Source organism: Dipodomys merriami, unplaced genomic scaffold (assembly GCF_024711535.1).
Source record: "Dipodomys merriami isolate MVZ:Mamm:240054 unplaced genomic scaffold, mDipMer1.0.p SCAF_57, whole genome shotgun sequence".
Taxonomy (NCBI): domain Eukaryota; kingdom Metazoa; phylum Chordata; class Mammalia; order Rodentia; family Heteromyidae; genus Dipodomys; species Dipodomys merriami.
In genome coordinates this window covers 6,609,210-6,621,620 of record NW_027206146.1, presented here as the reverse complement: position 1 = coordinate 6,621,620, position 12,411 = coordinate 6,609,210, and positions in this window count along the sequence as shown.

The window sequence follows — 12,411 nt, the reverse complement described above, 5'->3', positions numbered from 1 at the left end:
TGGGTCTGAGCATGGTCCCTGAACATTTTTCCTCAACACTAGAACTCTATGACTTGAGCCACAGCTTTGTGTCTGGCTTTTTGGTGCATAATTGGAGATCAGTGTCTTATGGACTATCTTGCCTAGGCTGGCATTGAACTGTTATCCTCAGCTCTCAGTTTCCTGAGTAGCTAGGATTACAGGTGTAAACCACACACGCCCAAATCATCTTTTAACAAGTGCTTGCCTTTTCTCTTCTGCTATCTCTAAACTTTTCAATTTAATTAGCATGACCTCTAGAACTTTCTATTATTATTATTTTTTGGGTCCTGTTGTGGGGCCTGAACTCTGGGCCTGGGCGCTGTCCTTTAGCTCTTCAGCTCAAGGTGAGAGCTCTACCACTTGAGCCACAACGCCACTTCTGGCTTTTTTCTTTTTTGCTTATGTGGTGTTGAGGAATGGAACCCAGGGCCTCAGGCATGCAAGGCACGCACTCTACCACTGAGCCACCTTCCCAGCCCCACCTGTAGAACTTTCTAGTGAAGCTTGTTATTTTATAGTTTCCCTTCTTTTTGGACAGAAGATCAGTGTGAAGGGAGAGTATTAAATGCAGCACACTCACAAAGAACTGACTTGGGCTGTGTATTTTCCATAAGGCTCCCTGCTCTGATTCTCATTCCATGACCCACTGGGCAATTTTTGGACTCATGTTACTAGGATCAACCATTTCAATGCATTATTTTACACAAATACTTTAGTAATTACCAGAAATAACAGGGGGAAAAAAAGGAAAGATGGAAATGATATAAATAAACCTGATCAAGGCAGTTCATACTCTTGATTAAAGTGTAGTGAGAAACCGCACAACCAGTCTTTCTTAAATGCCATCTTTCACCCAGTCAGAATAAAATTCCATTTATTCTCTCTCAGACACTGATGAAGCCAATCCACTGCTCTGAGAAGCCACAAGGGTGCAGAGTTGTTTCAGCTGAACAACATTTCCCAACACAATTATTGTGCTTTACAAATGGAATGAAAACTGCCCCAGAAAAACGATATCTCCACACATTGAAAGATAAAAATCTGCTGTGAAAACTTGCTACTATGAAGATGCACTATGAAATTTCTGCCACAGAAATCAAAGAGATGATTCAGACACAAAGATCAAGAGAACAATGTCAGAAAAGAGCCCCAACATTACAGACTGGGTCCTGGGATGAGGACAAGGAGAGCAGACAGCCCTTATGGGAGAAAACACAGAACAAGTCAGCTCCTTGTGAACAAGCCTACGTTTCACACACTCACCACTCTGTGTCCAATAAGATGGGGAAATGTTAAACATTAAAGTAGTACCTGCAAGCTAATTTAATATGTGAATTTTAGAGATAGCAATAGACAAAATGCAAGCCCTTTGGAAATAAGATTTTTGTGGCTCACCTGCTACTCAGGTAGCTGATATCTGAGGATATCTGAGGATCCCAGTTCTAAGCCAGCTCTAGCAAGGAAAGATTGTGAGATTTGTGTCTCCACAGAATCACCAAAAGCTGGAAGCAGAGCTAGAGCTCACATGGTACAATGTAAGCCTTGAACAAAAGTATTTATTGATAGTGTCCTAGCCCCAGGACTGGCACATAATCACACACACACACACACACACACACACACACACACACACACACACACACACACACCATGATTTTGGATTCCCCTTGTAAATACATTTGAAAGTACTCCTAATATGCCTAGAAGATGGAACTTACCACGGGTGATTTGGCAGTTGTACAGGACTCGTCTGAAGGGAACCGAGCAGTGTTGTGCCACAGTGGCTGAAGTGTGCACACCTGAAAGAATAAAAAGCAAGCAAATACCTGACCAAAAAGGGTAGCATTGAGAGAAAGAAGAAAGATGTGTATTCAACTGCAAACACAAGTGAGAGAAATGAAGACAGGCCAGTGATGCACACCTGCAATCCTAGCTACTCAGGAATCTGAGATGTGAGGATTGGGGCTCAAAGCTATCAAGAGCAGGAACAATCCAGGAGATGCTTATCTTTACAAAAGCTAAATAAGTTTAAATAAACCCACAATTGGTTATGTGGGTCAAGTGGTAGAGAACTAATCTTGGACAAAACAGCTAAAAAAAAAATCTGAGCACCAAGGGCTTGTCTTCAAGCCCTAGGACTGGCACCAAAAAGGAATAGGGAGAGAAGTGAATCTGCAAACCACAGCTCATCCTGGGATGGGCAGTGTTGGGCGTTCACCCAACCCCTGGCTCTGAACCAAGGTTCAGAGTTGCGGAATCCTTCCTCTGGCTGTCTGGACTGCAGACACACAGAGTGTCTTTGGAAGCCTGGCTTGATCATGCATGCCCCTATCAGCTAGAGGAGGCCGGGGGGGGGGGCTTCCACAGAATGTTTGCTCACCTCGTCCCCTGCTGCTGTCATTCTGACCCTGTTTATTTCTTGTCATCATGATGGACCAGAGCAGTCAGGTGCCCTGTCCCACATTCACAGCATGTCTCCTGATGCAGGTCTATTTGTGCTCCCAGTCTGAGCAGTGAAAAGAAAGTCAAATGGAGATGCTAAGAGCTCATCAAAGTTATTTCTGACACCAGGAAATAACCTGAGCACCACAGGGCCGAGTTCAGAGAGCACTGTGCCCTCCACTGGGAGGCACTGAGCCCCCAGCATTCATGGCTTGGCACTGAGCTCCATATGGTCTCTGTCTTGGCTCACTGATTGATTACCCAAAGTTAGGATGTCATGATCACAATGTGTCCTTCTTTGTATAAAATGGAGACCAACACAGAAAGATAGAAAATGGGGGCTGGGAAGGTGGCTCAGTGGTAGAGTGCTTGCCTTGTGTGCATGTCATGGGGCCTGAACTCTGGGCCTGGGCGTTGTCTCTCATCTCTTTTGCTCAAAGCTAGTGCTGTTGAGCCACAGGACCTCTTCCGGCTTTTTTCTTTTTGCTTATGTGGTGCTGAGGAATCAAACTCAGGGCCTCATGCATGCTATCCAAGTACTCTACCACTAAGCCACCTTCCCAGCTCCCTTGGTTGGAATTAATACAGCTTTTTGTTGGTGGAGTCCATGAATTCCTCTATTAATCTTTGGTTAGCCTCATCATGCTCAAGTATAGCCTCATGCAGGCTTTCAGTCTTTAGATTCAGCCTGTTTACAAGTAGTGTTTGTAGAGCTTGAGAACTGTCCTCTAGGTCTTTCATTGATTGCTCTGTTGCCTATTTATTTTGAGTAGAGGTTGAGGTTTCTTGACTTGCCATTTTCCTTGTGTTTCTATGGCTAGTTCTGCCGATTTAGTAATGAGAGCAAATCCAGTACCATACCAGGAAACATTTTTAAGACAACAACCAACCCAGAAACTACAGCTGCACAGACTTTAAGGCTTAACAATCATAGGTAGGTATTTTAACTGTATCTTTCCTTTCAGGATATGAAAGCAATTCCAGTACCACCACCGAACACACTTTTAAGAAATAAGCCAATCCTAATCCCTGTATTTGCACAGAGTTTAGAGGTTCGAAATAGGAGATATGTATTCTACTATTGACCTCTCCTTTTCTTTGTTTCGGGAGGGGAATTGTTCTTCCATGTGTGTGTGTGTGTGTGTGTGTGTGTGTGTGTGTGTGTGTGTGTGTGTGTGTGTGTGTGTGTGTGTGTGTGTGTGTGTGTGTGTGTGTAGTTGAAATCAGTGAACAAATCTGTAATGAGCTTTAAAGCAGTCTGAACCAAAAGGATGACACAATAATCCACTTTGACACTGTCAAAATGGATACAGATAGAGTCTAGATCAACAACAATCAAATAGGTATCAGTGGACTAAAGCAAAGAAATAAGTAGTGAAGGACCAGAAATAAAGGAAAATGAGTTGAGGTGAATTAGAAGATTGAGAGATATAAAGAAAAATGGAGGAAGAAAAAATAAGAGTAGAGGGATGTAGTGAAGGAAAGGAACAGACAGAAAAAAGCTAAGACCTAAATTCAGAGAACAAAAAAAAAAAAAGAAAAAATAAAGGAAGAAATAAAGGTATTTTAAAATGTATATATGTTTTCCTTCTCAGCCCTTTCCCAGCTCTCTGAGCTCTTTTTCCCAGCTCTCTCTCTTTCCCTGCTCTCTTTCCCAGCTCTCTCTCTTTCCCACCCCTTTCCCACCTCTTTCCCACTTCTATTACCAGCTCTCTCTCTTAGGTCTTTCCTAGGCCTTTTTCATCCATGAGGAATGCCAACCTGGCCTGGTCCTAGCAGGTCTACTGAATAAACCTACCCCTTACCTGAAAAAAATGTGTATATGTGTAAAGTAAAAATTCTAAAATTAAAAATAATAAAATTGAGCAATAGATATTTGCTCAAAATATAGCCTGAAATAAGTATACAAAAAAAAATTAAGGACAAAGCCTAGTAATCACCATAGGCTGTGTAGGAATAAACAGCAATGAAGAAAAAATGGGGCAAAATATATAAATAAAATAAAAATAGAAAAAATAAAAATTACATTTAGAAAACAATTCTTCAATTTATTTGCGTTTCCCCTATGTCTGCTACCGGGTCTCTTGATGGAGCCTTTGATTTACTTGCACTGATTGGATTTCCTTATGGCTTAGTTGTTTTCTCAAATCAGTTTGAGCACACAGAGAAAAGTTCTGCCTTGCAAGGTTGGGAGTCCTGTGTCCCTCCTCTCAGACTAACTCAGTGGGAGAGGGGATAGGCTTTGTGTAGAATGCAGGAAGGAGGTGGCTGGTTTCTGCAGGTTGGAGTCTCTGCAAGTGAGCATGTGTGGGTGGGGCTATGGCATGTCTGGAATCAGTGGCTTTTCCCAGTTTGTCTAGCTCTTGAGAACTTTTTTTGGCCCAGCTTGGAGCCACTCTCAGTTTTGCAGTCTATCAAGTGAGATTTTACAGACTTTTGGATTTTTCATTCCTACAGGCGCTAAGCTCTGAGGGTAGCTGCTATATGACTAGAATGTCTTTGTTCACTGCCAAGGGGCGAGGCCAACCCTCTCTGCCAACCCTGGCAAAGTTGTCCCTTCCTGGGAAGAGCTACCTCCTCCACCCAATCATCACCGCCTCCCCCACCAAAGTTGTAAAGTTTGTTTTTCGACTTAACAACTTGTACATCTCATTGGTGCAATGGGTCCACCTGTATCCCTATTTAAATGATTTGTTTTTTCATTTCCCCTCCACAAATTATACCAGCATAAAATACAGTCAAAGCTGTGGTTATACCATGTGGGAGAGACATACAAAGCAATAAAGAAATCATCTTATAAATATGTTAGAAACAATTGCATGAAAGAAAAAAACATTTGAATAATTATCTTGGTGTTCATTTCACCTAACATCAACTTATCCGACCTTTTCTGCTTGTCTCAGACATATACTAGTTATTGCAAATTAGGGAAACCATGGGACCTAGGTTTCTTTGGGCCTGGCTTACTTCACTTCATATAATTTTTCCCAAGTCTTTCCATTTCTTAACAAATAGGGCAATGTCATTCTTTCTGATGGAGGCATAGAATTCCATTGTGTGTATATACCACATTTTCTTGATCTATTCATCTACTGAGGGGCATCTGGGCTGGTTCCATATCTTATAGACTATCAGTTTTTTTAAATGACAGGAGTTAGTGTTGCAGTCTTCTCTGTCATCATTTTAATTGCCATTATAATCTTCATTGTTGTGTGTTGCATAAGTTTGCTTTGTCACTTGTGAGATTTTAGGACCTAGGTTCTGTCCCTGAGATGTGGGGATCAAGGGTGACACTCTACCAGTTTTTCCACAGCACCACTTCCTTCAATATATTTCTTCGAGTACAATGTTGCCTCTTGTCTTTCCCAGTTTTCTCATCCTGTCACCACATATAAGTTGTATAGTTCCGATCCACATAATGTCTACTGTGTACCACTGCTGCATTGGTTCATCCCATTATTGTCATAATTGACAAACTGTCCAGACAACAGATGATTTTGCTCATCCAACCTCAGAGGAAAAGTTTCAGTACTGCCAGATATAATGCTCTGGACATCATAGATATATTTTAACATGGTAATGGTTACTTTACAATTTCTCCATGATAAAAACATTCATCATTTACTTATACTGAATCTGTTGCATAGTGGAGTTCCTGGGTCTATTGAAGTGCTCCTGTATTTTCCTCACTTCTATTCCTGTGAACACTGCATAGGGGAAATGGGTGATATGAAGCCTCTTTTTAATCTTAGTCTCCTGTTCCATTGCCCCAGTGTTTTATCCTAGTGCATGATTCATTTCTGCAGTTATTTTCTGTCACTTTTTTATTTGCCCCCCAAAATACACTTGTATTCCATTGTTTTGATCACACTATATTGATCCCATTTGATTTCAAAGCCATGCTAAGATAATCACAGGCTAAATACAATGCTTAATCGAGTTTGTAGGATGTGTGTGAAAACATTTTCATATCTTACATATTTGCCACAATCCTCCTCTGAAGCTTATTTTGATTCTTTACCCAGTAATTTCTCCTTCTTTGAAATTTCTTTCCCAGAAGAGTTGAAATTGAAAACTTAATACAGTGCTAAGGAAAATTTTTCTGGTACTGGAGTTTGAACTACCTTACCTTTCTAGCGAACTATGGATAAAATGTGTTTTGAAATAGGATTTTTGTACTGAGAACTGTTGGTTCATGTCTGCAGTCCTACCTACTCAGGAATTTGAGATCTGAGGATGGCAATTAAAAGCAAGCCATGGCAGGAAAGTCTGCAAGAATTAATTCTCAAATAAACCAGCACGAAGATGGAAGTATAGCTGTTTGCCTTGAACAACAACGAAAAGGAAACCTCAGGGATAGCTTTTAGAATGTGAGATGAAGCCCCAGGGATTGATGAACACATATATATATACACACACACACACACACACACACACACACACACACACACACACACACACTACAATCTGATGACCTGGAAAACTCCTTATACAGTGCAAATTTCTGTGTACCACAGGCCCACAGTTCTCCTCACAAAGGCACTAAGACCCATGGTGTGAGCCAGGATTTCCCTTCTATAATCTCATCCATTTTTATCCTCTAAGATTCTCAGGAGCCATTGGGATTCCACTCCACAAGAGCCAACCCTGGGCCTGAAACTGATTTTCATCTTCCCCATATTCTTCCCTAAGAACCATTTCAACGGATCAATAATCTAATGCACTTATTTTTTCTGGTATCAACTGTCTGGATGCTCTATGCATCAGACATCACAGTGCCATTCACAATGTTCACGGGTGAATCAGTATGGGGCTTTTCCGCATAGCCCAGCTGTGCATTGGTTTCATGGGGAACTCCCTGGTCTCCATACTCTATCTGTACATGTTTTGATTCCAACGTCATGTGAAGAAGCCCATTGAACTATCTTCATGTACCTGACTGTAGTCAACATCATGAACCTCACCTTCACAATGTGACATAGTATTTCATTTATTTGAATTATGGAAGGGAAGGGGAACAACAGAATGGTGAGATAATGGACAAGGGCTGAGCCAATGGGACAGCAATATACAGAAGACAGTATGTTCAAAATGATCCATACAAATTTTGGGGGGTGAGGAGGAAGGAGGGAAGAGGATAGAAAATAGGAGAAAAAGGAGGGAAAGTGTAACAAGTTTGTCAAAAAATGTATTTATTGGGCTGGGAAGGTGGCTCAGTGGTAGAGCACTTACCTTGCATGCCTGAGGCCCTGGGTTTTATTCCCCAATACCACATAAGCAAAGAGAAAAAAAGCCAGAAGTGTCCCTGTGGCTCAAGTGGTAGTGTGCTTACTGTGAGCTGAAGAGCTTAGGAACAGTGTCCAGGCCCTGAGTTAAAGACCCAGAACTGCCCCCCCCCAAAAAAAGATTATTGGTGGGATAAAAGAAATACATTTCCTGTACACTAATAAAATTAAAAATAATTTCTGTTTTCAATAGAGACAGCAGCTAGGCAGTCTATTTCTACCTTGCTTTCCCTTCCTAATAACAGTACTGTTTCTTATATGGAATATTATTTAAATCACTTTAAGGATGCTGGTTCTCCAATGACAGAGCAGCATCTAGCCACCGAGAAAACAGCATGTGGCTAAAGGACACAGCCAGAGCCAGGCACAGGTGGCTCATGCCCATAATCTTAGCTATTCAGAAGGCACCTCGGTTCTCAGGCACCCTGGGAAGAAAAGTTAGTGAGACCCTTACTTCAACTAATCACAGGAAAAGCCAGAAATAGTGCTATGGCTCAAGTGGTAGAGTGCTAGCCTTGAGCAAAAGAAGCCCAGGGACAATGCCCAGGAACTGAGTTCAATCCCCAGGTCAGGCAAAAAAAAAAAAAAAAAAAAAAGAATGGATCTTGCAGCCAATGACAAAGAAAATTGTAGCCAGTGACAAGCAGGAGGCAACCAATGACAACCAGGATGCAGTCAACGCAGAGAAATGTATACACCATGACACATATTCTTCCAACCAGTGATCTCCATGACTCTACTCTGTGACAAGCAGTGTGGCAATGGCAGAATAGAGATCAGTGTTCTGATTTAGACAACAAAGGAAACCTTCCAAGATAGGGCTGTGAAGAGAGTAAATCCCTGCAGGTCCCTTTGTCCATCATCACTGGACTTTCTGGAGAAATGTCATGAGGAAGAGGGATGCTGTTCAGTGTTGAGCTCACTGGACATTGGGTATTTTATTCTATTCTATTTTTTGGTCAGAGACCAGGACTGGAACTCAGTATCTGATGCTTTCAGTCATTATCTGATGCTCCACAAGTCCCCTATCCCACCTCTGGATACTCAACCTAGTTTGAAATCTACTCCCCCTGTTATCCTTCCTGTTCACGTTCGCTATAAACAGTTGGCTCCCCTGCTAGTATGTATTAATCCTTGATTACAGTTTAGACCTTAATATTTACTGTTTGTGTGTGTTTAGCCAATTTGCATCTCTGGAGTGAAATCTATTTGATTCTCCTGTGTGATCTTTACATTTCCTTACTGTTTTCTATTTTACTTGACACTGACAGTGTTCTTACCATGCTTTGGTAGCAGGGAAATTCTGTTTTCATCACCTGAGTTCTCAAGAGTTTCCTATCTGTGATGAAATTGTTGGAGGAGCCTCTTCATTAAGGGTTTGAGGGTTTTTGTTTGAGTTATCTTTGTCGTTGTGCTGGACCTGGGACTGGAAGGAAAGACCAAGTTTGTGTGCCTGAGCTTTTGCACATGACCTATATAATAATTTTTAAATTTTATTTTATTATAAAGATGTTGTACACAGGGGTTATGGTAACATAAGTAAGGTCATGAGTAAATTTCTCGTTGAGCATTGTTGTAATAATTATTTTAAATTATAGTCACTTAAAAATAAAATAAACAGGCTGGGAATGTGGCTTAGTGATAGAGTGTTTGCCTGGCATGCATGAAGCCCTGGGTTCCATTCCTCAGTACCACATACACAGAAAAAGCTGCAAGTGGCACTGTGGCTCAAGAAGTATAGCTCTAGCCATGGACATACAGAGGCTTGGGGACAGTGCCCAGGCCATGAGTTCAAGACCTAGGGCAGGCAAAAATTTTAAAAATTATAAAATAGTCTTTCCCATAATAAAAACCAAACCCAGACACATTCATAACTGAAGACAGTCCAAGCTTTCAGAAAGAACAAACACCAATGCTTCTCAAACTACAAAAGGGACCAACTCCACAAGTATGTTACCACACAAGGGGAAGAAAGATGACATTGATCAAGCGTCACCATGTTCTTATACTGCCTTGTGGAAAGGCAACTCCTCTGTACAACTACTTACAGATTAAAAATAAAATTAAATAATTAAAATGAATATGTACAAATCAACAATACTTCACATAAAGAGATAAGATCTGAAATCAAACCTTAACATTAACTGCACCCGTCAAAAACACTTTTGAAAAATAACAGAAGGAACATGATCATATCAATACATGCACAAAAATCCTTTAACAAAATTCAACAAGACTTCATTTTTTTTTGTCATTATGGGGCTGAACTCTAGGCCAGGGTGATGTCCCTCAGCTCTTCAGCTCAAGGCTAGTGCCCTAGGACTTGAGCCATAGTGCCACTTCCAGTTTTTTCTCCTTATGTAGTGCTAAGGAATCAAACACCAAGCCTCATGCATGTGAGGCAAGCACTCTACCATTGAGCCAACTTCCCAGCCCATCAAGACTTCATTTAAAAAGTTCTGTGCCACAGACAGGCTCTGTTGGGACGACGGAGGACACCTAGTGGAGGTAACTGGAATAGGTGGGGAGATGGCAAACAGACAACTCACACACAAGAGGAGTGGATGCTGAGTGCGATTTATTGCAGAGGATAACAAACTTTTATAGCAAAAGTCTCCATGAGAAAGGGCAAAAGGTTACACAATCTTGCTGCAAGGCTTCGTTTTTGGGTGGTCACCAGCTGGTTGCCTGATCTTGTTTTTTGGATGACTACCTATGATGATAGGCACTTGTTTTCGGCTTTACCTCTACTTTTAAGAAATACAATTGGTTTCGACGTTTATCACCTATTAACCATTAACCAGGGCATATGGGCAAGGTGCTGAACAGAAAGGCATGAACTCTAGTACTTTATAGTTACTTTTGTTTAGTTTTGAACTTTATACGTTTCAAATCTTTTCTAAGCAATTGTGCTTCTTTGCCATTCTTTAGAAGGTCCCCAATTTGTGGCCCAAATCATGATATTCAGTATACTTAGTTAAATCTGGCCATATATCAAATTTAAGCTCATAGTGTCTGTTCTGTAACCCTTTCACATAATCGTTTACTCTTCTCCATAGAGGCCTTAACTGTCTCATAAGATCTTTCTTCTTCCTTCTTTGATAGTAAGCACCAAGGAGGCCTAGATCTAGCAAGTCTCTCAGTAAATGAAAGAGAGTAATAGGAAGTTCTTTTTCCTAAGTAGTTTACCCAACGTTTGTCATCCTTATTATATACACCTGTAAAAGGCTATGGATCTGGGGGAAATCTTTGGGGTCCTCTAGATAATGGAGGATCCCACCATTTTCCTCTGATAAGCCATTGCCACCTTCCATCTACCAATCTTTTAGGAATCTTATTTAGCTTTTGATGTAAATATACCTCTACATATTTATCTATATGATATCTATATGAGTCTATTGTATATGCTTTAGGATTAAAGGGATGTCTCCAATAGCCATACACTTTTCTGCTCTAGCCGTGCCTACAGCTTCTTGTAAATCTCTTACAAACAATTCCTTCTGCTGAAGTGACATCATGAAACCCCCAATACTTTTGTATTTACTTATGAATTGTCTACTAGCCTCCATAAGAGGGGCTTTCAGGGTAGCACTTAACTCTGGTGAGTTAGTCATATTCTCAAGACACTCATCAGATGTTGGAGTCGTCAACACTTCCAAGAAAGAGCCTTGAATGAGGGAACGTTGAGCATGAGTAAGTACAATAAACAGCAGGAACAGTAAAAGATTAATAGGCACTCCTATACAGTGAAGAAAAGAAAAACAGGAACAGAAACACATCTTTCCCACGGGCTTGCGAGCCTTTCCAGGAGGTAGGCCTCTTTGAAGCCCCATTCTCTGAGGTAGACTTCGGTGAAGTCCCATTCTCAGAGACAGGCTTCTTTCAAGCCCCATTCTCAGGTCTGAAAGCAGGTGTTCCATGCTAAGCAGACTCCACCGGAGTAGGCCTGGCAGAGTTCCCTCTCTTTTATGAAATTTAGTTGTTGTTGCTTTTGTTTCTTTGGTTTTGTGCTGGTTCTGGGGCTTGAACTCAGGACATGGATGCTTTTCCTGAACTGTTTTTGCCATGGCTGGAGCCACAGCTCCTATCTGGGATTTTTGCTGGTTAATTGCAGATGAGAGTCTCACAGTCTTTCTGCCCAGGCTGGCTTTTAACTGTGATCCTTAGGACTGCAGGCACGACTCACCAGTGTCCAGCTCCAATAAATTTTGTAGACATACTAGAATCTACCAAAAATGAGCAAGGAGTATACAAGTGACTTATGCAGAAGTGTAATGTGTGAGAAGAGAGAGATAGTGATAGTCTCCCCAAATTGCAGAATGAATTATGAACAAAAACAGCAATGATATTCACTGCTATGTGGAAAATGACCTGTACAACTAGAGGGGTGCTTCAAGACTCATTTTCATCGTGTACAATTTTTGTTTGGTTAGTTGTGGGTCTTGAACTTTGGGCCTGGGTGATGTCCCTCAGCTTTTCAGCTCAAGGCGAGCACTCTGCCACTTGAGCCACAGTGCCACTTCAGGTTTTCTAGTGGTTACCTGGAGATAAGAGTCTCATGACTTTCCTTGCCTGGCTGTCTTTGAACTGTGATACTCAGATCTTAGCCTCCTGAGTAGCTGGGATTACAGGCCTGAGCCACTGGTGCTCAGCCATGTACAAC